The 22,715-nt window shown below is 43.2% G+C and overlaps 1 protein-coding gene across 1 annotated transcript in view; it reads left to right on the forward strand.

Moving 5' to 3' along the window:
• LOC149158069 (cyclic nucleotide-gated ion channel 1-like) overlaps nucleotides 1-22,715 on the forward strand; it is a 418,588-nt gene that overhangs the window by 264,327 nt on the left and 131,546 nt on the right. The gene's annotated exons all lie outside the window — the stretch shown is intronic.

A 22,715-nucleotide genomic window follows, 5' to 3' on the forward strand; every position in this document is an offset into this window, starting at 1 on the left:
ATTGGGAAAATGTATTTCCCTACATATGATGGCACTTCCAAGTGCACAACACGTGCTTGGGTAGAGAAGCTAGACACATACTTCCAGCTGAATCGGGTGACAGAGGTAGAAGCCATCAAGATGGCCATATTGCACCTGGAGGGGGAGGCACACGATTGGTGGTTTCATGGTTTGTCCACTCTGGGGTATGCCAGCGTGACCTCCTATGAGGACTTAACACAGAGAGTAGCGGAGTGCTTTGATCGGAAGGATCTAGAGGCTCACTTCATTGAGTTGATCCAGCTCTAACGGACAGGGCATCCAGAGCATTATATCTTGGAGTTTTTGAGGGTCTCAGTCATGGTGCCTGATTTGTTAGATGCCAAGAGAGTATACACATTTGTAGAGGGGTTGACAGAGCCATTGCAGGGACTGGTGAAGTCTCGCAAACCATCTACTCTTCTGGAGGCAATAGCTTGCACTCGGGATTTGCAGGGGGCCATCCCCAAGGCTCGAGCTCCATTTCCTGCACGCACTCCCTACCTTCAAAAGAGGAGTGACACAAGAGCATCCAAAGCGCAGAGAGCAGCTCAAGGGCGTGGTCAGTATGATGAGGAGACCAGGAGAGACTTGAAGAGGAGGAAGTTATGTTTTACATGCCGAAAGCCTCTAGCACCTGTCATCGGTGTATAGCAGGCAAGGCCCATTACATCGAGGTCTTCTTAGACAGTGATCGGGAGGATGATGAGGAGTTGGAGTTTGGTGGCGGAGACAATGAGGATCTAGCAGGGAGAGGACCACCACCACCACCACCTCAAGGAGGAGCATCTTTCGCACCAGCAGGGGGAGTCCTAGCTTCTTTGTGCGTGATTCCCAAATTTTTGACCATGAGGATTAGAGGTACAGTGCAGGGGCAGCGTGTCTCAGTCTTGGTAGACAGTGGGGCCACCCATAATTTTATTGATGCTCAGATGGTCTAGAGGAGGGGCATCACCACTACAGAGTTTGAGGGGTTTTCAGTCCTAATACTAGGAGACAGGACTATGTAGTGCACTCGATATGTTCCCGCTCTAACAGTGACTATGGGGAACTATTCGATGACAGACCACGTTTTCATGGTGGATGTACTGGACACCAGTGTGGTGCTGGGTGTCCAATGGTTGTATTCCCTTGGTGAGGTGACCACCGATTGGAAACAGTTGGTGATGGAGTTTGCTGGACCGGATGGCAAGTCAGTGGTTCTTAGGGCATGCATTCGTACGCCCCTCAGACAATTTCGGCCCACTAGATGGAGGTCGATTTGAGGCATGGAGACATAGCATGGGCAGTAGAGTTGATGATTTCAGAGGTTGGGGGAAAGACTACACCACCACATCCATACATACAGGCAGTACTGGATAGATATCTAGTACTTTTTGGAGATATACCACTGGGGCAACCACCGAAAAGGGGATTTGAGCACACTATAGAGTTGGAGCCTGTTGTGCAGGCGGTCATCACTACACTCTATAGGCATCCCAATGCCTATAAGGATGAGATCGAGAGAGCCATCAGAGAGTTGTTGGTGTAGGGTCACATTAAACTGAGTTCTAGTCCATTTGCTTCTTCGGTTGTGTTGGTGGAGAAGAAGGATGGGACTCTCCGCATGTGTATTGACTACAGGGCCCTCAACAAGAAGACGCTGAAGAATAGGTATCCCATTCCTCGCATTGATGAGTTGATGGATAAACTCAGAGGAGCGAAGTACTTCTCTAAGATAGATCTGTGGTCAGGGTATCATCAGATCCGGGTGAGAGAGCAGGACATTCCGAAGACAACCTTCAGGTGTCATTATGGGCAATTCGAGTTCCTGGTCATGCCTTTTGGGTTGACCAATGCACTGACTACCTTCCATTCATGCATGAACCATGTGTTCTGACTCTTGAGGCCAGCTGAGGAGGTTTGCGCTGGTATTCTTTGATGACATCTTGATCTATAGCAGGACATGGGAGGAGCACTTGCAACACTCAGAGACAATCTTGCGTATATTGGAGGAGCAATGGTTCTACGCTAATATGTCTAAGTTCGAGTTTGGGCTGACATAGATGCTTTACTTGGGATACATCATAGGTGCAGATGGGGTCAAGGTGCATGAGGAGAAGATTCGGGCCATTCGGGATTGGCCAGAGCCCCAAGATGTGACAGCATTGAGAGGATTTTTGGGCATCTGTACTTATTATTGAAAGTTCGTGAAGGGCTTCTCATAGTTGGGAACACCCGTTACTGATCTGACTAAGAAAGGGGCCTTTGTGTGGACAGAGGGTGCTCAAGCAGCATTTGATTGTCTCAAGGAGGTGATGAGCTGTTGTCCGGTATTAGCACTCCCAGAATTTACTCAACCTTTCATATTGGAGTGCGTACATCAGGTGTAGGGATCGGGGTAGTCTTGTCCCAAGGAGGGCACCCCATTGCTTTCGAGAGTCGAAAGCTTCTATCTCATGAGTTGTCGTATTCCATTTACGACAAGGAGATGTTGGCCATAATGCATGCATTGCCCAAATTTAGACAGTATTTGGTGGGGAATTGATTTTGGGTGAAGACGGATCACAACAGTCTTCGCCATTTCATGGGGTAGCAAGGCCTCAATGACAGACAACAGAGATGGGTCAGGAAAGTGCAAGCCTACGATTTTGATATTGAGTATGTGTGGGGGAAGCACAACGTAGTGGCAGATGCACTATCCAGGAGACCAACTGGGCTTTCACTCATGAGCATTTGTCATGATTGGAAGGCTTAGTTATTGGTAGAGTACTCCAAGGATCGTCGAGCGTGCGAGATCTTGGAGGGTAGCTATGCAGATGAGCGCTACAGGGTGATGGATGAGGTTATTTATTATAAGGGGCACATATTTTTGGTTTCAGGATCACAGTTGAGAGAGTGCGTCCTTCGAGCAGCTCATGATTCTCCTTTGTCCGGGCACCAGGGGTTTAGGAAGACATATATGGTAGTGAGAGAGCGCTTCACTTGGAAGGGCCTCAAGGGAGATGTGTTGAGGCATGTGTAGGAGTGCGAAGTTTGCCAGAGGAACAAGGGAGAGTTGACCCATCCAACAGGATTGTTGCAGCCTCTTCCCATCCCTGAGGGGAAATGGGAGAGCATCTCTATGGACTTCATTAATGGAATTCCCTCTGTGCAAGGGACGGATTTTATTTTTGTAGTGGTTGATCGACTGACCAAGTTTGCACACTTCTTTGCCATACCGACATGACATTCAGCCTCACAGGTGGTAGAGTTGTTCTTCAGGGAGGTCTTTCGTCTGCACCGACTCCCTAAGGCCATAGTTAGTGATAAGGATAGCCGATTCATGGGAGGATTTTGGCAGGAGCTCTTGAGACTAGTCGGCACTGAGCTCACCCCGAGCACCAGCTATCATCCGTAGACCGATGGTTAGATGGAGAGGGTGAACTAGTGGTTATAGGGCTATCTCAGGAATTATGTGACAGGGCAGCAGAGGGCTTGGATTCGATGGTTGCATCTGGGAGAGTATTGTTACAACACCACCCACGATATGTCCATTGGTATGACTCCTTTCCGTGTTTTATATGGTTATGATGCTGTCTTTTGCTGATATTGTTTTTGGAGACAGCAGGGCCCTAAAGTCCAAGGATTGGATCCTAGAGAGCTAAGATATCCTCAAGGCTCTTAAGGATAACTTACAGACAACCTAGAACCAACAGAAGATGTATGCTGATCGACATAGAGTAGAGAGGCATTTCGAGGAGGGTGACTTGGTTTACCTTCGATTGTAGTTGTATTGACAATCCACACTAAAGCAGAAGGGGGCCGAGAAGCTGCAAACAAGATTCTTTGGGCCATACAGAGTGAGAAGGAGGGTTGGAGAAGTGGCTTACGAGTTGGAGCTACCACTAGGGAACAAGATTCATAACATCTTTCATGTGTCATGCCTCAAGAGGTTGTTGGGGCAGCAGGTTACAGTAGTCATGGCGTTGCCTCCGCTTGATGATGAGGGTCATTTGATCCTAGAGCCAGAAGCCATCTTGGAGACTAGGGAAAGGAAGCTCAGAAGCAGGATCATCAGAGAGTATTTGGTGCGATGGAAGAATTTATCGGATAAGGATGCCACTTGGGAGGGGGAGCACATTCTTGAGCATCCGACATTGAAGTTTCTTGGGGACAAGAAACATTTGGTAGGGGAGGATTGTCATGTCCCTTCCTAAATCATTTTGGAACAAGATTAAATTTTGTATTATGGGGCCAATTTTGGAGTTAGTGGACCCCATTTGATTTTATTAGGAGATTAGACTTAGGGGAAGATGTTTGTTTTGTAGTTAAGTTACACATGGGGACCACCCTCACTAGGGAATTACGCACTCCCTAGTTCGATTTGCATGGAGGGGGTTAACTTTTACATGATGGTGGTTAAGTGAAGGCCCACGACGGAGGACGAAATGGAGGGAAAAGTGCTCCACGAAAACTATATAAGGAAGGGAACTCTCGTCTTCTCATTCATCATTGAAGTATATCAATTTCTCTTTGGTTGCTCAAGCATCTTAGCCGAGTCACTGGCTGTTTAGCACGAGTTCTTCAGGGAAAGAGCTCACCCTTTCTTCGGGGGACTTCGATTTCCACCCTAGGAAGGTTTTCTTCATTTCTTCAGGAGGAGGGTCACATTGTGATTTCCAGCAGTAACATTTCCTTCCAGGTGGTGCATATTACTGGAGGACGCAGTGGAGAGGAGGCTGAGTTTGTTGGTGGTGCTTAGCAGTGGAGATTTGATGTGAGATTTTCTGGAGAGGAGACTAGGGAGGATTATTAGCATTTGGGAGATTTTGAGAGCTGATTGAGCTTCTGGCTTGGCAGTTTGACTTTCGCACTACCTGGGCCAGTGCAGAGGTAGTGTGTGGGAGCTCATTTGGTGGGTAGAGTATCAGTCCTTGTGGTTGAGCTTTGCCGTGGAGGTTAAAGGAGATATTTGGAGTGTTGTTTTCTTCCCTTTTAGAGCTTGGAAGAGGACTTTGTGGCCATTCCTTGCAGGCCATATTTTTGGGGCTGTTTGGAAGGCGTGGGCCATAGAGGAGGTCGAATTTAGGAGGTTGGATTCAGGCTAACCCTTTCTGGGTTTTTGTGGGTTTTGGCCAAGGAGCTTGTGGTTGAAGTTTCATCATTTTCTGAGCACCAGAGACGTGGTTTCTGGAAGCTCCTTTCCAGCGAACAATTGTAGTTACTGGGAGATAGCGCAGAGCATTAGAGGAGTAGTTCTTTCGAACATTGAGATTACTGTTTGACACCTGGGTTCTGTCAAGCTTGCCATTGAAGCAAGCCTAGGTGCATTTTCCACACTATCGTACTTCATTTCATTAATAAAATGGCTCAACTGGTTCTCATTTCTGTTGTGTATTGAGCATTTGCTGATCGTTTAATTTTTCAGTGTATGAATCGTATTTGGTTTTGTATATCACTGTTTGTTTAAGTTTGGAACATTACAGGAAGAGCCACAAAGGCTCACGGAAGAGGAGGGGAAGGCTTGAGGAGGGCATAACAGGGATCTAGGAGAAGAAGTAAGGGGACAAAGGGCTGAGGAAGGATAGGAAAAATAGCAGAGGAGGCAGGGGAAATGGGAGGGCCAAAAAGGGGCTAGAAGCCCACGGCTAAGGTTGGGGAAGGCTGTCGTGAGGCAGCAAAGGAAAGGAAGGGTTGCCGAGGAGGGATAGGCAAGGGAGAAAGTGTGAGCGGAGGGAGAAAGAGGGTAGGGGAGGCTGAGTAGAGGTCGTGACAGGCCTGGAGGAGCGTTGACAAAGGAGAAAAAGGCCAAGGAAAGGCTTGCAGTAGGGTAAGGCAGCCCAGGATGGTTGATTGCAGGGATAAAGAGCCATAAGTGTCTCACAGCAAGGCCTTAGAGGCCTTTTCAAGCCAGCGGCTAGCCCAGGGAAGGAAATAGTGCAGACGACTAGGTAAGGAGGGCTAATAAGATCTGAAAAAATTGTCGAACTCCTGCAGAAAATTCAGATTTGCTTCAAATCTCAAAATTCCAATCCAAATCACCACAAAAAAACTTCTTGAGGGTTCATAATTTCTCTTTGGGCTTGAATGTTGAGCTTGGAGGAGAAAAAGATGGTAGATCTTGCCTTCCTAGGCCCAAATCCATCTCTAGAAACCCTCACGAAAATATTCCAAGGACTGAAACCCTTGAAATTCTTCAAATCTATCTTAAAGCTTACCTGAACAAATAAAATTACAAGAGCCCAAAACCCCAATATATACAAAAATTTAAAATAAATCCCAAAACCTCAAAACCCCAGCTACAAACAAGGTTTAGAAAATAAAATTATTTACAAAATTTTATTTTACAAATATATTTACAGAATGTACAAATATACAATGCTTTTGAAAAGGAATTTTGAGAGATTAATTTTTTTTTGTAAATCTTTGATAATGGCTAAATGTATTTCGAAAGATAAATGTAGAAACCACAACCTTAGCAACGTTAGAGAACCATAAAAATGATTGGGATCCAAACAAAGTCAGCCTCTATCCACAGTTCGTGAACTTGGAGTCCAAGGCTGGGGAACTTGCAAGCACTATATATTTCTCAAAGATAACCGTTAGAACACATAGTGAATTGGATCACTGAAGATAAACCTACAACTTACTAATAAAATGTTCCTATCACCTACAATGAAATAACGATTAATAATAATTACAAAGCACAATATAGGAATGCTCGTACCCAACACATACCACAAATCAATAGATCAAAGACACAATGAACTACACCCCAAAGTCTTTATTATGATTATTCCAACGTTCTTAGCAGGACAATAATTTACATCAGATTTTCAGAGCTACATTAGCCAAAATCAGATGGATTGAGACACAAATGACCTCTAATTTATAGATAAATCCTCCAAGTGGAAACATAACAGCTAGTTGGCTTGATCCTTGTCAAAATAATCTCGAGCATTGATAAATCTTTGATAATCTTTTAATCTTGGTCGTCGAAATAATTATTTTTGAGGAATTTTCGAATTTCTCATTAAACCCCTTTTTTATTAGCTCAAAAATAATTATTTTGAGCTAATTCATTCAAAAATTGAACTTTGACTTGACCACCAAGGTCCAAGGGTCGATTTTTTCTTGAAATTTCTAATATTCGCTTGGTGGGGGACCTCGAAAAATTAATTTATTCAAGACCCACGAATTTTTCCACTTGGATAATTTAATTTCGCTACCATTTTTTTTTATTTACAGTGGAATTGGCAACAGGGGCAGCCTCGCGACTCGCGTTACATGGGGTCGATTCTGACCGCTACCTCTATAACCACTAGGAGCTGCGCCCGCCCCTCTATACAGCTCCAGGGTAAGTCCGGGGGATTTGAACTCGTGACCTTCAGTACGGAGCCCGCCTTTCTAACGAACTTCACCGCATTGTGATTACCAACTCGCCTACCCCCGTGGGGCTAATTTCGTTACTGATTTAATTTTGACTCTAATTAATTAAATTTTTGGCTTAAGATTTTAATTTATTTTTGCTAGAATGTTTAATTAATTGACACTCGAGGGGAATAATAATTTTTCCACCCTCTAATTTTTTAGCCATGGTGTCTAAGTATGAGGGGCCATGCACTAAAATATTTTTTACATAAGATTTTACATATTTCAACCCTCAAAGGGGGAATATTCGTTCGTTATAGACCCTCAAAATACATATTCAATGCTGCGACACAATATAATCTAGTATACCAAGTGACTTGTAATAAAATAATTTAGCCAATTAACTTAAATTATTTCCAAATCGCTTTTACAAAAGGCTTGACTAAAACATTAGGACTCACCTAAGACTTCAATGATAAATTCCACCCTAGCTTTGGGGTGAGGCTGGAGGAAAAACTTTGCCGATCATCCGTATTTAGAAACACAAATGAATCAGTGAAACAAAAAACCTCTTAGAATGAAATTCGTCACCAAAATAATAGGCTTACATAGGTTGTTACATATACATGGTTTTACTAGCATCATTTACATAAAAAAATTTGCATAATGGGTTTACAATAACTAAAATGTTGATCGCTCATGATCTTGATCCTTTGAAAAATTGGGTACATTTGCTTCCTTGGAACTTTGACAAAATGTGTGCAACAGTTCATAAGGTTGTTCTGATTGACTCAAGGGTAAATTACAAATCTTTGTAATCTTTTTCTTTTTTGCCCTTATTTTGATTGTGTTTCTATAGGGTATATGTAATATCCCCAATTTTGTGATCATGGGAATTTTGTCTAATTTTGGTGATATTAAGTAAAGGGGCAAATATTATTTCGGAAAAAAGTGGCAAGTATTATTTTATTGGAGATTGGCGGCAAATTATTATTTTATTAAAATGGAGGCAAAAGTCACTTAGTGGAAAATGGCCCCCACCAATAAAATAATAATTAAAAAAGGAGTCTAGAAGCATGGGGAGAAATTATAAAAGGAGGATGGACTCATTTTCTAATCATCTTTTGACTATTACATTTATTCTTTTGGGGTTGTTTAGCACAAGAAGAAAAGTGTTGTTTAGCACCAGGAATTCCAAGCGCAATTCCACCTCTACCTTCGGTGAACTTTGAGTGTCACCCTAGGGGAGTAAGACGGAGTCCATATCAGGGCTTCTCTAGGAGCTACATTGCATACTATTTCTAGCTGGAGCGTGCTTCTCTTAGGACGTAGAAAGAAATTTGAAGGGGCTGAGAGAAGCTAGCAGACAATAGAGTTTTGGCTAGAGAATTTGCAGAGAATTATCCATAGGGAGGACGAGTTTTTTCCTTGGGGATTTATAGGGTCGAGAGTGTTGCATTTTGGAGGACTGAATTTATCTATTCCAGGGCCTGTGTAGGGGTTTACTGGCAGCTTCTGCGCATTTGCAGAGATTCAGAATTTGGGGAGCATTCGAGTTGGGACCTGATTGGTGATTGAGGGGAGAAATTTGCAGGAGTTAGGGAGGATTTCTTGGAGGCAGATTTGGGTCAAATTCAACAGTATTTAAACTATAGGGCATTTTCTGACCAAATTGAGCAATTTACACTTGTTATGGGTCACCAGGGGTTGGTGGATTCAAATCAAACCCTTAAAGGTTTTTTGTGGGTTTGGTGAGAGGTGTCCGGGGTTAATTTTGTAGATTTTTCTGGGTAGTATTGCTGGCAGAAATCAGTGTTCTAGTCAGTAGCCAACAACAGAAATTATTGAAGGGCGCAGTTCACTTCGAGACCATTTCCACCACTTGGGCCTGTGAGATTTATCTGGGTTATTTTGGGTTCCTTGTGAGGAGGCTTGAGTTAATTTCCTAGAATTTTCCGAGCAGTTTAGAGGGCCGAAACACCAATTCCATTCCATACAGCAGTAGCAAAATTTACTGGGCTGACGCAGAGACTTGGGGAGTGCAGTTTCTAGCCCTTGGGCAACTTCATTTTCACCTGGGACTTGACTAGCGTGTTGTAGCAAGCCTAGGTTCCTATTCTTCATTTATATGTACCTTGTTTTCTCAGTTAATAAAATGACTCAGCTCTTGGTACAATTTCTGGTGCAATTTGTCATTATGCTAGTGTGTTAGTTTTATGGTTACATGTTTCTGCTTTATTTGTTGTTATCACATAATATTTCCGTTAGGAATATTATAGTGGTATTAGAGCGATAATCTTGGCTCAGCCGGTGGGAAACCCTTCATTCTATGACAAGAACATAATTAAAAAAAAATCTTAGAAATCATGGGATCCAAAGAAAGTTTAAAATCAGGCAACATGGAAGTAACGTTGAATGAGGTGATTAGCATGTAGCAAATGATGATTGATGTGGGGAAGCAACTAATTCATACCACAATTAGGAATCAGGACCATTCTCAATTATACAACAAATCAACTATGCCCAAAATTATGGATAATCCATCAAGATGGGAAGACATGACTGCAATTGATGTGGAGTTATTGGCAGCAAATTGGAGGGCATGCCAATCACTGGGACATGGCATTCAGGCGTCCCTCTCTTTTTGGGAGTTCTGTGAACTAAGAAACATGCATAAATCAGTGGGAATTCAGTGGAATTATGCAGGGATGATGAGGAGGATTAAGGCAAAAGATGAAGGAGTAGTTGAAGGTGCCATGCTTGGCAAGGAGACATTTGAGCATACACCCATTGATGAGGTGCCATTTGTTGTTGATGTATCCATTGATGAGGTATCTGGAGTTGTGACCGAGTACTCAGGTGGTAGTAGCACCACAGGTTGATGAGGTGCTGAGAGACATCTCCACCATTGATGAGGAGCCGATAGGTACAGAGGGATCTAGATATATGCCAGATTTACCAGACAATAGTCACCTGCAGCTGACTAGCAAGCATGTCTTGCGTGTTGGGTTGTCTATGGAGGTGCAGTTGGAGGCTCATATTGAGTCCATGATGGAGGAGGATGTGCAACCATCCTTTGGGCTAGCCATTGATGAGGAGCAGCATAGAGACCACACGTTGGGATTTCAACACAGTTTGTTTTAGAGGCACACTGACGGGATCTACAACGTTATTAGCCCACCCTTACGCATTGGATTGAGGGAGGCAGAGTTGTCTAGACATACCTGAGGGGATGGCCAGGTTAGCAGGACTAAGCGACATGAGCTGAGTATGACACCGCATCAGCTTGGAGGGCTTGTTCCTTCCACAAGGGATTGTACATTCGATCCCTCCTTTGGGATTGGATGGCGAGAGGTACTGAGCTAGTACCCAATGGAGCAGGCTAGGCGGTTGGATACATCCATGGCCACATTTTAGTAGAGGCCATGGATTACCAAAGGGACTCGAGGGCCAGACTGTTGTTGGGATCCAGGTGGGATTTCCCATCACATCATAGAGCCGGTAGGTGATGGTAGTAGTTGCGTGATGGATCCGATGTTTGGGAGCACATTTTTAGATCTCCATCAGAGCCCCAGACAACACTAGTGACAGGATGGTTTGACAGGGGAGCAGACAAATTTCATGAGTTGTCTTGGCATGTTTACTATGCGTGGAGTCATAGGGTGATTAACCTACTCTTATAGGAGCTGGTAGGAGGAGGTGGCATTGACAAGCCACCAGGTAGGGTATGGCATGGAGACGGTGCTCTCACATTGGTATATTGGACAACAAAGCTACTGAGGATAGGCATAGTAGTGTCATTCCTATTGGCATGTGAGGAGTTTGTCCACTCAGGTCTTTCAGGGCAGATGGGGAGATGTAGCCCACATCATGGAGGGCTTACTAGCAGAGTGGTGGATGTGTTGGCACATGCGGGATGGCATATGATACAGGGTGGTATGACAGTAGGTAGTGGTACCCAAGGGTGCACAGGGATATGCTGCAGAGTCCAGTGTTATGCAGAGGGATGCGACCTGATGCATATAGACTTGATTTCAGACCCTAGCATCTAGTGTCGTATAGAGATATGCAGTGATGAGAAGTGGCCTGCAGAGGAGCATGGAGATGCGTGGTTGTTTGATGTAGCATGTTGGTTTGCATTGAGCGACTCACATCGCATCGAGTACACGTGGGGAGTGCCAGGTACAGTGACACAGGCTAAATACGAGGCAGTACAGGATGGTACAACAATAGCATGGGGTATTCAGTGGTGTACAGGGATAGGATGCAGGGTACAATGCCTGGTCGAGGAGTACATGGATACTCAATGGGATGCAGGGGCATATGGTGCTGCACAGCGAGGTCTTGGAGGGTTGCCTCCAAGGAGACTTCTGGATGGAGAAACTAGGCATACCTTTGGGTGTAGTTCACCCAAGATCGATAGGGACGCAGATGAGCGATACTTGATGGTATCCATGGGGACTCACACACTTGTCTCTCTTATACATCACTTACAGGCACAGACGATTTGGCTGTTGTCCTTTGACACTCTAGGCGCAAGCAGCGGGGGACAGGGAGCTCACCCGAGATATTGGGATGACACTCAACGCAATAGGGGAGAGACTTCTCTGTGGTGGCATTGGGTCAGTACACGAGTTGACAGCCACAGCTTGGGGGATGAGGTGATTATCTGTAGGGGTGGCATATCGTTCATCAGTGAGCCTACGCTTGGGGAGCTGGTCACGAGGGAGACATGTGTCACTCTTTCCACAGGGCATGTCAGGACCATGCATGAGAAGAGGATACTGTGTACGGTTGAGGAAACTTTCCAGTATGTGTACAGCATCTAGACATTGTATTGGCACATTATCGAGAGGGCGGATGGCGGGCTCAGTGGTGATTGTTGGCAGGAGCAGGATGGGTCTGCATACACTGAGTTGATTGCGAGTATCGGATACCCATCTATTAGCTGCCTTCGGGGGGTAGTTATTTGGCACATGTGGCATCCAACAGTCATCGGTACTATGCAGTGGTAGGCATAGGGCAGTTTAGCATACATCAGATTAGTTCATGATATATGGGTCCTATATGTCGGTTGCATGTAGGGACTAGGGACGAGAAATAGACAGATTCCAATGATTGTTAGAGCTATGCCGCAACAGGTCTGGTTAGGGGATCCATGGATTCAGTTGGTTGATAGGACACTCCATCTCGTGAGGAGCAAGACCATAGTACAGGGCGATCTAGCTCACTTTGGGGTTGACACATGGGGGATCACTGAGGCTTCCATTATTTGGTGAGGGAAGCTTATTCAGTTGCAGCTCAGGATCGAGACTAGCGATGGGTGGGTAGATATTGACATCATAGAGACACTTGGGCAGGATGAGCTTGGCCTTCGTCGATATTTCGCCTCTAGGTTTCAGGGGAGGAGGCTGCAGTGTGCACACGATGGGCAGCCTATTCGAGTTAGAGTGGCACAACGACAACATGGTGGCACTTTTCTGAGATGAGCATGGGACTCGGGCATCACAGTACTAGACAACTCAGCGACCTTTAGGGATGAGCTGGCTGCTATAGGGGGAGATCACTCAGATTTTCCGTTGGGATTCACTGACTCGCTGATGGCAGGGGGACTTCATCAGCATGGAAAGTTGGTCAGCAGGAGGATAGTAGGAGGAGCACATGCAGGAGAGACTTCGTACCCACATGGATTGGTCTGTATCTTCAGGAGTTTACTCTTGGTGTGCATGAGGTGGACAACTTGGTAGGACAACTTCATGGAGAGTTGGACAGAGCCCTACATTATCATGGTGCTCTACTTATTGATAGTATGCAGAGGGCTTCTAGAGCTTATACTTAGTTGGACTATGAGCGGAGCAAAGGGTGCTTCACATTGATGAGGATGCCTTGGGATCTTAGTATTGAGATATTCCTTCATGATCAGACAGTGCAGAGATCGGAGCTGAATGAGTGGCACATTTGGGACCCTGTTAATACTAGTGATGATAGTTGTGATTAGCAAGCAGAGGGGGCGCTTGTGTGAAATTTTTTTAATCGAACGTTAGAAATCCTATTGCAGTAAACTGATTTGCATTACCTAGTTGTGTTCTTCATTTAACAAGTTATTGTGAGAATTACTCAGAAAATATTAATGAAAATACACTGTAACCTACACCAATATAGAGATCAAGTACTAAAAAAATAAATGAGACAACCACACAAAGGACACATATTTTTGGACTAAACGTCCCCTGAAAAACCTAGTGTGGGAAAACCAGTGTAGCAGATATGAGGGTTTTATTGTTAAGAATATTTATGAATACAACTAGGGTGCCAAATTCAGCTCACCCAACAGAGAATAAACCCGACAGAAGTACCTCTATCCAGAGACAGATATTTTGGCGAATTCAGCAACTGGATGAACAAATCCCACAGTGACTGTGCTATCCCTAGTGATGTCCAACGATGGCTACTCCTAGCTCTGCGCTGGAGCTGTGTCACCCTCCCAGTGAGCCTTCCAGGCTCAGAAATCGATTTGCTGAACTGTTGCTCTCTCTGCCTCATAAAAACCCCAGTGTTGCTTCTAAGTGACTGCGTCAGCTCCTCTAGCCTCTGCGTCACCCTTTTTGGAGCTGCGCTGTCTCTCCCTGGTGCTGCTCTACCTCTCTGCTATGTATTCTTGGCCTTGGACTGAAGTCCCTCTGCTGAACTGCCCCTCTCTGCACTAGAAACTTACTCTGAAATTCTCAGCAAACCACGCCCCAGAATTTCGAATTAGCTCAAGTGTTGCTCTCTCTGTGTGTGTTCTCCAACTGACCCCAAGCCTTCCTTTATACTTTTCTTGTTGAGAAATCAACGATCGTGATCTAATCTCTAATCAACGACTAAGATTAAATTAGACTTGATCCTCGTCTTTTAGAAGCTTCCCACCCATATTTTCATTAATACTCATTAATATTTTAATTTTCCTAAGTTTAGACTTAGGAACTCCATTAAAAATATTAATTATTTTAATAAAATACAATCCGGGTGGAATTTCACCAAACCATTTCTGGGTCTTGGAGATCTTATGTGTTATAGACCCTCCACAAAATTTCAGAGCTAGAGCACATCCGATGCTACCCAAAAAATCAACACTCCCTCTTAGCGAGGAATGTGCTCTAGCAATACTTCCCAGCAAAAGTATCACACTGATCCACGATGTTAGTCCCTTACAATTTCCTAGGCTGAAAAGGAGATCAAGAAGGGTAACCTCAAACCACTTCAGCTCAGTAGCTAGCCCTACTGAGCAAGAGAGGGATCTCTCAAAGTCTTTTATCAGTGAAATGACTTTAAAGCAAATAAGTTTTAGGCTAGATATGTATAATTGTTTGTGTGTTGGTGAAATTTAGAATTTAGGGTTTGCTGGACTAGGGTTTGGAGCCACAGATAGGTCTAGGCTGTAGGAGTGTAGAAGCAAATATGGAAAGGAGATAGATACCAGAAGACCATGGTGTATTTGGAATATTGTCAATGTAGTATAGAAGAGAAAGTGTAGAAGAGACTAATGAGCATAAGTAAACATGAGTTCATTAGCTTTTAGAAGACATAAACATAACTATGAAAACCATATAAACAGAGCTTGAGATCAAGAATTTTGTCTATTTCACTGTAAGGCATCCATAGAAAGAAGAGATATCATGTAGATAAAGATGTTTTAACCATTATAAAACAAATAAAAAGAAGAACAAACACCATGAACTCACTGGGCTAGAGTTCCTTAAAAATAGCTGCAATTGTCTCTGTATTAGCTGAGAAGATCATTACATGCAAGCCTCCTCCACAAAAAGTCCAACCCTTCTCTCTGAAAGAGAAATGATACATATAGACTCTCTTAGACCACTTGCCCACCTTCAGGAGTCGAATTCCTAGGTGGTGGAACTGACTCCAAGATTCTCTCAACCAACAAGTGAGAGTGAGAAGGTGAAACTCAAACACTTCTTGGAGAGTTTGTTTAGGAGTTTGCTTCCTTAATGAGGCCTATTAAACATCAAAAACAACCTATCATGTACATTTATTCATGCCTACATCACCTAGCCTCGAAACAAGTGCCATTACATAAAGAGTTTTGACTTTGACTAAGTCAAACTGAAAGCTAGAAATTTTACATAGTGAAATTTACAATTAAAAACACAGGAAATTGCAGAAGCACAACGCCGACTTTGAGCTCACTTTCAGGTGCCTTCCTAAGGTCCAAATGAAGATCTAAGAGAACGGTCAACTAGCTTTTCAAGTCTAGTTTCCAGAACACTTTGAATTTTTGAAAATGACCCATGGGAAGGCCTTCAAAAATCCATTCTCCCAAGGTCGCTCCAAGAGCGCAGTGCCTGTCAAAAAAGGGTCCAGAAAGCTAGTTTTTGGCCACTTTTTTCCACTTTTCTCAAAATCTGAGCCTCCTCTGGAAAATCTGAGCAAATGGGTTTTTAGAGGATGGCAAGAGCTTTCCAAAAATGTAAAGTTTTCCTGAAATGGATGCCTGAGGAAAAAGCGCAGCGCCAAGGCGCTGCGCTCCTGGAACTACTGAATTTCTGAATTAGGCCTCAAAATTTGCAAAAAACCAAAAATGCTCAGAATTTGCTCAAAATTGGCCAAGAGCAGTAAAATTATGCATGTTAAGCCCTCATAGATGCTTCAACAAGCATCTCCAAGTTTCCTTCATCTTTTTGGTCCTTTTGGGCTTCTTTGAGCTTGTTCTCCAACTGCTTGACCTTGACGTTACAGATCATGTTTTGGGCCTGGTAATGGTGCGCCATGTGCCTTAGCAGCTGGTTGTCTCTATTTTCTTTCTCTAGAAGCTTCTCCAAGTGATCATTTACCCTGTTGAGCTAGTACTCCTTGTCTTGATTGACCTCTAGAGCAATTCTGTCCTCTAGGTCTAGCTCTTCATTCAGCAAAATGTGTTCCTCTTCTTCTTGCAATGCCTTCTTTAGCCCTTTTGTTCTTGGCCTTTTTCTCTTACCCTTCCCTTGTGTTCCTTTAGGCTCACTTGTCTCTATGACTGCTTTTCCCTTGCCGACCTGCTGCAATAATTTAGTTTGCTCTTTCTCCATGATTAATTGCTTCGCTTTCAGCTAACTATTTTCTTGTTCTAGGAATTAAATGATGTACCTTGCTCTTGCCATGTTAACTGTGAGTTCCTTGATCTGATAGTCTTTATCTCTGATCATCTGCCGCATGCTTGAAGTTTCATCCTCTACCTCTAAATCAACTAGCTCAAATTCATGCTCAACCATGTCTTTATCTCGCGTTGTCGATCCCTGTTTTGCTGATGTAGAAGGCTTGGCCCCTTTCTCACCATGAGAAGAAAACACAAGCCTCTTTCCTCTCTTGTACATCTTATTCACCTTAGGATTAGGTGCTTTAGGAACCTCCTCTGATTTGTTTGATAACCCTACTTCCATAGGTTGTGCTGATGTGTCTTGGTGATGGCTTGGTGAAGTAATCTCATTTCATTTTTGAAACCCTAGGTGATAGGAAGGGGGAAAAAACAGTGAGGGATGAGTGAAAAATGAAATGATGGGTAGGTGGAGTTGAAAAAATGGCAAAGGGAGTTTGAAAGAGGTGGATATGGACTATGAACAACTGATAAAGATGAAAGGAAGTGAAATGAGGGGGCAATATATTTGTGAAAGGGAAAAACAAAGTTTTTAGGAAAAGTGCCCAAAACCCATAGGAATGAGCTAGGGTTTCACTTTTAGTGAGGTAATTTTATGTTTTGAGGTTGGTTTAGTGGTTCATATAGCATATTAAACATGTGTAGAGGTGTAGGATGAGATTTTACATGTTTAAAATCAAGAAAACTAAATGACCATCATCAACCCTATCATCATTTCATGACAAATTCACTAGAAACCCTAAATGAAGAAATATTTGGCTTGAATTCATCTTGCAAAATAAAAAGGTGAGTAAGGTGATGTACTTACTTGTAGATGAGCTTAGGATTGCAAGAAAAAGGATGAGCAAGCTTAAAAATCCAATTTGGGTGAGTTTCGGGCAAATTTGAGCTACTCTGGCCCAAGCCCAAGCGCGACACAGTGTTCCTGAGCACAACGCCATCTTCGAAACCACTTTTGGAGGCCTTACACTGCTCCAAATTGAGAACTTGATAGCTCCTTGTAAAGCTCTTGAAGTTGGCTATAAGATGGACGCCTCAAGCATGTAATTTGGACACTCCATTAAGGAGAAAAATCGATTTTCCCAAGGTCACTCCAAAAATCTAGGGTGTCTCTAACAAAAGCATAGCGCCAACTTGCAGAGCACTTTTGGATGCCTTCCACTAATCCAAATCATGATCTGAAGGTACCATTGGAAAGCTTAGGATGTCTGATACACAATAGAGTCCTTACACACTACCAACACTTGCTCCAAACCCCTGAAAAACTGTCTTGAAGTCAAACTGTCCAGAAGTGCAACAACTCTCCCATAGCAAGTGTAGTTTGGGAATTTCTTTCAAATCATAATACTTGTGCATAAATGGAAGGAGGTTTTTGTTCCTTGGCCTATTATTGACAAAAACCTCTTTCACTTTTGTAAAATTCTTCTCCATTTGGTCAAAAACATATTTTTAAGAAAAAATGTTCCTATGAGGAATGATGAGACGAGGTAGTGTACTGCAACATTGTCTTATTTGAAATAAAGCATTACCTTTACATTTATTTTGGTTTCCCTAAGCTGCTAACTCCCTTTACCCACTGAATTACATGATGGACATGTTTTGTTTTGACATATGGTATCATGACGACACATGGAGTGAAACTCTAGACCATGACCTAAAATGAGGAATTTAACCATTTCATGACCCAAGACACTTAAATGAAGATATGATACCTCGAAGAATACAATGACCATGATGAGTGATGAAGACCATGAGTAAGTGAAGGGAACAACAATGACCTAGACACAACAATCAGTGACCAAATTTTTATTTGAAGACTCACTGAAATGACAAAAATTTGACTTGACACCCTAACAACACCTTGTAAGAGCATATTTGATCACTGGTGATAGGATGAACTGATTGACACTAACACATGACATCGGTCCTCTGTGCTGCTGATGCTCGGCTTGCTGCCCCTCATCCACTACGCTACTGCAATCTGTACTACTGCCCATGACACTGCCACTATCATTGTTGCATTTGTACTGCAACTCCCTCTCAATATGCTGCATCATGTTGCCCATAGCACTGCCACTGCTAACTGCTGCACTGCAACTCAGTTGCTGAGAATTAAGCAACTAAAAATCCACCTAAAACGTAACATGCTGGTCAGTCTGGATGCCCCTTGATGCTGGAGCTACCTCTGCTGCTAATCTTTGTTGGCCCTCTAATGTTACTGCGCTGTTGTTGTATCTACTATGTGCCTCCCGCACTGTTGCAACACTCTACTGCGCTACTTTAGACTTTGGCACTCTAGCTTTGCCACTGTTGCTCCATCATCCCTCGTACCAACTGACTCCTCTCATTCTGCTGTTGTCATTAAGGGCTCCCGTAGCCATATGTGATCCAAGAGTTTGGGCACCTTAAGGATCCTGCCTCTTTTTGTAGTTGTTTTGAACTACAGCTCTACATCTCCCCACCTCCCTCCTGGAGATGCGGTTGCCATCTCTGCCCAAACGAATGTCGAACTAGTTCTCTTCTCCTTCTTTTGTTACTGGCCCAGCAAAACTCGGATCTGGATTTCTTTGGCGCTAGAAATCCTCTAAGGAATAAGCTCCCTCTGAATTTCGATTTCCTTCACGGAAATCCTTCTGCCAACCACTATCGAACCACCCCTCTCTAATCTCTCTTTGCTGCTGCTCAGCACTGGATCTAGATTTCTTGGCAAGAAATATTTTGAGGAACTAATTCCCTCTACTTTGCTTCTGCCCCACTAGGTACTGTTTTGCACCAACATAATCAACACCCCACCAGCAACTCTAGATGAAATCTATGTTGCACCTCTAGCCACGACAACTAGAAAAACGAGACTCAACAGTCTCTGCACTGGCCCAGTAACCACTGCGCTGCCCTTTGCAACAACAACGTCACCCAATCAGGCTGACGCAGGCTCTGCGTGAGCCTCCCTTGGTGACTGTGTCACCCCTCCTCTGCTCTCTTGGCTTGAAACTGTGCTGTCTCTCGGGACAATTGTCTTCACGCACAGATTTTTCCTCTGTCCTTTCGCTGATGGCTTCAATCCTCCTTGATCTATAATCATTCTGATACCATGTGAGAATTTCTGAATCGAACAAGTCAGAAATCCTACTGTAGTAAACTGATTTGCATTGCCTACTTGTGTTCTTCATTTAACAAGTTATTTTCAGAAGTATTCAAAAAATATTAATGCAAATACACTGCATCCTACACCAATATACAGATCAAGTACTGAAAAAATAAATGATACAACCACACAAAGGACAAATATTTTTGGACTAAACGTTCCTGGAAAAACCTAGTGTGGGAAAACCGATGCAACAGATATGAGGGTTTTATTATTAAGCAGATTTCTGAATATAACTAGGGTGACAAATTCGGCTCACCCAATAGAGAATAAACGTGGCAGAAGTACCTCTATCCGGAGATAGATATTTTGGCGAATTCAGCAACTGGATGAACAAACCTCCACCGTGACTGCGCTGTCCCCAGTGTTGTGCAGTGATGGCTGCTCTTAGCTCTGCGTTGGAACTGCGTCACCTCCTCTAGGAGCTGTGTCACCCTCCCAGTGAGCCTTCCCGGCTCATAAATCGATTTGCTGAACTGCTACTCTCTCTGCCTCACAGAAACCCCACTGCTGCCTCTAAGTAACTGCGTCAGCTCCTCTAGCCTCTACGTCACCCTTTCTAGAGCTGCATTGTCTCTCCCTGGTGCTGCTCTGCCTCTCTACTATGTATTCTCGACCTTGGATGAAAGTCCCTCTGTTGAATTGCCCTGCTCTGCACTAGAAACTCACTCCGAAATTCTCAACAAACCACACCCCTGAATTTCGAATTAGCTCAAGTGCTGCTCTCTCTGTGTGTGTTCTCCAACTGACCCCAAGCCTGCCTTTATACTTTTCTTGTTGAGAAATCAACGACTGCAATCTAATCTCTAATCAATGGCTGAGATTAAATTAGACTTGATCCTCGTCTCTTAGAAGCTTCTCATCCATATTTTCATTAATACTCATTAACTTTTTTATGTTCCAAAGTTTAGACATAGGAACTCCATTAAAAATATTAATTATTTTAATAAACTACAATCTGAGTGGAATTTCACCAAACGATTTTTGTGTCTTGGAGATCTCATGCGTTCTAGCCCCTCCACAAAATTTCGGAGCTAGAGCACTTCCGATGCTACCCAAAAAATCAACAACTTGTTCTAGCATTGCTTGAGGACAAGCAATTTTTGGCAGGGAGGACTGTAATATCCCCAATTTTGTGAGCATGGGAATTTTACCTAATTTTGGTGATATTAAGTAAAGGGGCAAATATTATTTTGGAGAAAGGTGGCAAGTATTATTTTATTGGAGATTGGCGGCAAATTATTATTTTAATTAAAATGGAGGCAAAATTCATGTAGTGGAAAATAGCCCCCACCAATAAAATAATAATTAAAAAAGGAGTCTAGAAGCATGGGGAGAAATTATAAAAGGAGGATGGACTCATTTGCTAATCATCTTTTGACTATTACATTTCACCTTTCATCTTCTCTTGGGGCTGTTTAGCACAAGAAGAAAAGTGTTGTTTAGCACCAGGAATTCCAAGTGGAATTCCACCTCTACCTTTGGTGAACTTCGAGTGTCACCCTAGGGGAGTAAGGAGTCCATCTCAGGGCTTCTCTAGGAGCTACATTGCATACTATTTCTAGCTGGAGTGTGCTTCTCTTAGGGCGTAGAAGGAAATTCGAAGGGGCTGAGAGAAGCTAGCAGACAATGGAGTTTTGGCCAGAGAATTACCCATAGGGAGGACGAGTTTTTCCTTGGGGATTTACAGGGCCGCGAGTGTTTCATTTTGTAGCACTAAATTTATCTATTCCAGGCCCTATGCAGGGGTTTACTGGTAGCTTCTGTGCACTTGCAGAGATTTAGAATTTGGGGAGCATTCGAGTTGGGATCTGCTTGGTGATTGAGGGGAGAAATTTGCAGGAGTTAGGGAGGATTTCTTGGAGGGAGATTTGGGCCAAATTCAGCAGTATCTAAACTATAGGGCGTTTTCTGGCCAAATTGAGCAATTTACACTTGGGGGTCGGTGGATTCAGCCCAAACCCTTTCTGGGTTTTTGTGGGTTTGGTGAGAGGAGTCCGGGGTTAATTTCATAGAATTTTTTGGGTAGTATTTCTGGCAGAAATTAGTGTTCTAGTCAGCAGCCAACAACATAAATTATTGGAGAAGGGCGCAGTTCACTCCAGGACCATTTCCACCACTTGGGTTCGTGATATTTTTCTGGGTTATTCTAGGTTCCTTGTGAGGAGGCTCCAGTTAATTTCCTGGAATTTTCTGAGCAGTTTAGAGGGTCGAAACACCAATTCCATTCCATCCAGTAGTAGAATAATTCACTGGGCCAGCGCAAGGACTTGGGGATTGCAATTTCCAGCACTTTGGGAGCTCCATTTTCACCTGAGACTTGACTAGCTTGCTGTAGCAAGCCCAGGTTCCTCTTCTTCATTTATATGTACCTTGTTTTCTCAGTTAATAAAATGGCTCAACTCTTGGTACAATTTCTGGTGCAATTTGTCATTATGCTGGTGTGTTAGTTTTATGGTTACATGTTTATGCTTTATTTGTTGTTATCACTTAATATTTCCGTTAGGAATATTACAATATAACATTAAGAGCTGTTGGGTTGTATCACGATTTTCTTTTGGTCCATTCATGGTGTCAACTGTTTAAGCAGCCAAGACCCTCCTAACAATGTTTATTCCTGAGGTTTTATTGCTTGTTGGTTAGAACGTAGAAGCTCTGCAAGTCTTGCCAATGTTCGTTGAAATTGGTAAATCATCTCCAAGTTTCATTGTGAATGTTCTGCAAATTGGTTCTTAAACCAAATTTGTTTCTCATTCTTTTCCAGCTGATAAGAATATTCAATTATAGTTTTGGTTTATGTTTAGATTAATGAAATCTAGCGTTCCCTCCATTCTTTCATTCCCAGTGGTGTTGTTGCTTAGTGTTTCTATTGATATATCCCGTATGTGCATTTTAAAGTGTAATCAATTCATGGGGATCTCAGTAGTCCTGATCTTGCCAATGACATAATTGAGCCTTTGCTCTGACCTTAGGTCTTATATCTTGTACTCCCATCTTTGTGACAATGAGTTCTATTCCATGCTGTTGCGTGCTTATCACAGGATAATTTTATAAGTCAAGCTGGTTATTTCAGTGAATTAAGGTGAG

Source organism: Pinus tabuliformis, chromosome 5_2 (assembly GCF_031772625.1).
Source record: "Pinus tabuliformis cultivar Carrire ecotype Pingquan chromosome 5_2, CPIR1, whole genome shotgun sequence".
Classification (NCBI taxonomy): Eukaryota; Viridiplantae; Streptophyta; class Pinopsida; order Pinales; family Pinaceae; genus Pinus; species Pinus tabuliformis.